Source organism: Heterocephalus glaber, unplaced genomic scaffold, assembly GCF_053883595.1.
Source record: "Heterocephalus glaber isolate CG9 unplaced genomic scaffold, H.glaber_assembly_v1.0 deba00001687, whole genome shotgun sequence".
Classification (NCBI taxonomy): Eukaryota; Metazoa; Chordata; class Mammalia; order Rodentia; family Bathyergidae; genus Heterocephalus; species Heterocephalus glaber.
Window position 1 is genome coordinate 18,577,585 of NW_028258412.1, and position 5,099 is coordinate 18,582,683.

The window sequence follows — 5,099 nt, forward strand, 5'->3', positions numbered from 1 at the left end:
AAGAAGTGTCAGGGGCCGTTCTGGAAGCGGTCTCCACGGGTGTGACCGGTCTGTGCACTCTTCTTTTGCACGTCACATTTGAACAAGAAGTTTCAAGGCTAAATGAAGTCAAGTGACCTGCTACGGCCTCTGATGCTGGCGATGATGGTATGGTGATATCATTATGGGAGAAAGCAGAGGACTTCCTGTTTTACAATAAAACCCCAGGGACCTTGCCTAGGGCCCCTTTGACTTGCAACATCTGGAGCAAGAGCCCCAGGCTCCAATCCAGGGGCACTTTCAGGGGGCCCCTGCTGGGCCAGGTCCTCATCACTTGTCTTCCCTTCTGGAGGCCTAGCTGTCCAATGGAAAGGAATTACCTCTGCCTAATTCCAGATCCTGTTATAGTTCTCCATTGTACTGATGGGGAAACTGAGGCCATAGATGGTTCAACAAGCAGGCCCTCAAGCTTCCAGAAGGGCCACACTCTGTCATGCTGTCCCAGGCCAAATTGAGGAATAAAAATGACAACAGCACGGTGATTACGAGTGCAGTCTAAGCCCTTTCCGTGTCTTAGCTCATTTTGCCACGTGTATCCCCATTTTATAGAAATGGAAACTGAGGCACAGAGCATCCATGCTCCTAATTGCTGCTCTTCCGGCCAGGCCCCTGAGGCCGGGTGGGTGCTCCAATGCCTCCTGCCCCTCACTCGCTCCGCCTCCCCAACCCGTGCATTTAGCCAGGCTGGGTCCTGGCCAAGTCTCGGCTGTCACCGCGTTCCCATCTTTGATCACCAGTCAGCCCAGATGTTGGGCTGATCAAAGGCAGCTGCTGCCCTGACCCTCCCAGCACACACAGTTAGGGATGCAAGAGGGAGTCTGGAGGGACAGACACGTGCTGTGACATGGGGCCTTGCTGCCCAGGGCAGAGCCGGGCCCCTCCCCATTGCCCTGGGCCTCAGAAGGACCAGGGTCAGCCCAGGTCTCCAGAGCACGCTGGGCAGAGAAGCAGCGAGTGCGGCAGTAGAGCCAGGGCCCTGGCCCCCAACAAGTCAGGAAGCAGCATCTCCAAGGTGGACGAGGTGGACACAGAGGGCGCGAGAGCTTCCCCGGGGTACAAATCCCATCCTAAGCAGGATTCAGGCAGGGGCTCCACCCTGCTCTCTCACAGGCCCTCACGGGCTGAATTTTCTGTTTACAGTTAATTTAAAATCAGAGCATGAGATAGCATATCCAGGTTAGCTCGTGAGATTTTAATTTCACAATTAGGGTAGTGGGACAGAAAAGATGACAATTCATGCCTGTAAGAGCATAAACCAGGATATTTACAGCGTGTGGGTCAGTGGGGAAGCGTTTCCTTTTTTTCTTTTCTTCACTCATTCATACATTGATTCAATACCATCTATGGGCATGTTCTTAAATAATACTACCTAAGATCAAGTAAATGTTTATTGGATTCCCAAAATAGGCTTATCTCTGTGTGGAACCATTAATATGTTATTTTTGTCCCAAAAATGTTTAATTTGAATAAAATATAAAATAGTGTGCATTCTTGAGTACCACTTTCTAAAAGATACAGTGAGAGAGAGAGAGAGGGAGAGAGAGAGGGAGAGAACGAGAAGAGAACAAGACAAAAAGTGAGCGGAGATGCGTTCCCGGAGTCCACAGGCTGGCAGGTGGGACTCCCCCCACTTCCGGTCCTCAGTGTCCTCTCCCAAGGGCTGCACGCATGTGAGCGGGGTGTGGATGTAACCCGGTTCCCTCCTCAGAGACCCCACAACTGCAGCCCCTAAGCGGCCCCCAGATCACAGCGGTGGCCTTTGGAGCCCGGTCTGGAGTAAGTCTTCGCAGATGCCCTTTCCGACCTTCCCAGCCAGATGCGGAAACGGGGAAGAAGGGCCAGGGCTGCGTGCGCTGGAGTTGGGCCAGCCTGGCATTCAGGCCCCAGGCACTGAGTGTTCAGGAACTCGCCTGCCAGGTGTTGAACTTCACCATTATTAAAAATTAATGTTGCTGGAGATTTAGTTCAGTGGCGCCACCGCCTGCCTCGCAAGCGCAAGGTCCTGAGTTTGATCCCTGGTACCACAAAAAACAAAAAATTAATGCTGTAGCTTGTGAAGGGTGCAGCTCAGTGGCAGAGCACTTGCCTAGTTTGCCCAAGGCCCTGCGTTCAGTCCCTAGCACCACCAAAACGTTAAACTATATAAACTTACAGTGAAATAAATTATATTAACAACAGGGAAATACGCAAAGCTCTTCACTTCCTAATCATCTCACTGCATTTTACTTTCTTCTGGCTGGTGGAAATTTGATAAAATAGAAATTTTACTACACACATCCTCCCAACTTCATATTCAAGGCCATAAGGCTTAAACAAATTGGCCAGGTGTATTTACACCAGGGGCATTGGTAATTGCTACATATCAGGATTTATTTATTTATTTATTTATTTATTTGGTGGTGGTACTGGAGATTAAACTCGGGGCTTTAACACTGAGCCATATCCCCAGCATATTTATTTTTTATTTTCAGATAAGGTCTCGCCAAGTTCCCCAGGCTAGGCTTGAACTTGCAATCCTCGTGCCTCAGCCTCCCACAGTGCTAGGATTACAAGCATGCACCACTATGCCTCTCATCCTTGGCATATGAGCAGGATTTTTCCCAGAGAGCCATTGTTAAATATTTACCTACACACACCACAGTTGGAGCTGAAGTGACTTCTCCATGCCTGTCCTGAATTGCTGTCACTCTAGCCCTGGAAGAGCTCTGTGCCACCTCCCACCCTGGCCTCAGAACCAACAGGTACCAAGCCCTCCAGATAGGGCAAGAAATACAATGTACATTTCACGGGACAGATATGGGTCCTTTGATTCTCAGTGCAAGATGCAGGGATAGGATCCCATTCTGTTGATGCTGCAAGCTTTTTTAGAAAAACTGAATTGTCGAATAAAGACTGGATGTATTTAAAGTGTTCCCGTGTACTGCATGATGACTGTCACCATCTAATTACTGCACACACACTCTAGAGAAAGAGCCCAGCCCTGCCCTTGCTCCTGCACTGGGCCCATAGCTGGTACGCAGTGCTAATGAGAATCAGGACTCGTTTACTGAGCACTTGCTGTTTTGTTTGTCAGGGTCTGGGCAGAGCACTTGAAGAGAATCATCTCTTTCAGTTGTATTTTTATTAGGGCCTGTTGCAGTACATAATGATCACATTCCTCCTGGGAAGCTGGTGCCTGCACACAGCACCTCTTCTTGCTTTCTTTTTTTTCTTTCTTTCTTTCTTTCATTCATTTCCCTTCTGCTCCCCTCCTCCCCTTCCTTCCTCTCTTGGTCCCCTCCCCATTTGCAAAAGATCTAGCCCCCTGTTTCCTATTATCTACCTTTTATTTTGCTCCTTAATTTATGTTCAGACATTCAAATGTGCTGAGGAAAACCACCCACTTTACCTTTCTATCTCCATGAATGACCAGCCTTGGGCTAAAAGAGCCAAGCAGCCACAATCCCCAGATGTGCTGATTTTCCTTCTCTCCCTGCACACTGCATCTGCCTGGCGTCTCCAAGCACTCTGATTCCCAGGTCACAAGAGCAGAGGTAGAAAGCCCCTGGTCAATGGTTTGGAACTTGAGAACCCAATCTGGCACCAGCAGCTGACTTCTCATGGTCCAAGAAGTTTGGGGTGACACCCAGCCCTTCACTCCCTGCCTGATGCGCAAACCCAGAGCTCTCAGGCGAACTCCGAACTCCTCCACAAGGTCCAGGGTCAGCTCTGATTGGACCTGTTAGGCTTTTTGTCTAGATGATCCCCAAGACCCTCTCAGGCTCCCAGGCGTGTTTGGGGGAAGGTGATTGGACCATGGGCCTCAGAGCTGGCCTGCTGTTAGGAGGTGGGTCTGGCCAGGAGAAGGGGTCGTGGAGGCGTGGCCTGGAGAGGCGTGTCTCTTCCCAGGCTCCTCCTCACTCTCCACTTCCGGTTCGCCACACTGAGGCCCTCTCCTCCGCCATTCCCCGCTGCCCAGCCGTCCTGCCTTGGAGCAGCCAAAACAAACCTCTCCTCCTTAAGTTGTGGGTGTCAGTTATTTTGTCCCAGGAACGAGGGAAGTAACTCGGGCAGGACCCAGGTTCACGTTTGCAGTCCGGTCTCTCGTGGCTGCCTCTGGTGTCCTCTTCGATCCTGCGACACAAACCATCTCAGGCCTTCCAGGACCGAGCGTCGCCACCTCTGCCCACACAAGCTGGGTCCCCTCTCCCGGGCCATGGCTCACCCTCCCCGGCGCGCTGCACAGGTCTGGCTTCCAGGCGCCTTCGGACTCCTGTCGTCCACCAGGGGACAAAGCGTCCGGACACCTGAGCATCCCGTCAGCTCTAGCGCTCACCCATCCAAATCCACTCAGATGCACGCAGGACATCCCTGGTCCCCCACCTGTCCCGTGAGCGTCACCTGTGCGGAGCTGGCCTTGGCCTTGCCAGTCCCATCACGAGGCTCCGTTTCCCTCTCTGCCCCGCCCGGAGAATGTGGGCAGCAGCTGCCCCAGACCCGATCCCCCAGTGCTTGCTCAGCGCTGATGGCACCCAGGCCTCCTGGCTGAGCTCCTCACCTGTGTGTCACCTGGGTGGCTTGGATGAAAGGACCGGGGATGACGCACTTAGCTACTAGCTCAGCATCCACTGGGCCTTTGGAGTTGTTATTCGCGCATGCGTGGTGGTCTCATGGCTGGGGGGCTAGGGGCGGAGAGATGAATGGGGAATCCGAGGCGGCCCCAGCTGGGAGCTGGAGTCTCCGCGCCCGGCCCACTGGCCCCCAGAGCAGGAGACCAAAGCAGGGCTGATCAATCACCAGGACTTTAAAGGTTCCTTGGCTTTTGTACACTGTGTCCTCCTGATGTTTCTCTTAGCTACATGGCAACACCCGTTTGTTTAGAACTCGCAGCAAATACATCTTGGAGAGGACTTTGATCCCTGGCAGCTGTGTATGTGTGAGTGAGGCCGAGTCCCAGGGGCACAGAGGACATGGGAAAGAGGCAGGCTGCTCTGGTCTCTCTCATGCCCTTGGGCTGGGCTGGGCTGGGCTGGGCTGGGCTGGACAGGACACCCCACCCACCCCACCCCCAGGCCGCACCC

General features: G+C 52.7%; 1 long non-coding RNA gene across 1 annotated transcript; it reads right to left on the reverse strand.

The window, feature by feature from the left end:
- Positions 1 to 1,174: 1,174 nt before the first annotated feature.
- LOC110348825 (uncharacterized) lies at positions 1,175 to 4,859 on the reverse strand. Its single transcript, XR_002394398.2, has 3 exons — positions 4,577 to 4,859; positions 4,028 to 4,152; positions 1,175 to 2,054 (listed from the first exon to the last, which is right to left on the reverse strand). It is a non-coding gene; the product is annotated as an uncharacterized LOC110348825 (long non-coding RNA).
- Between the last annotated feature and the right edge of the window lie 240 nt (positions 4,860 to 5,099).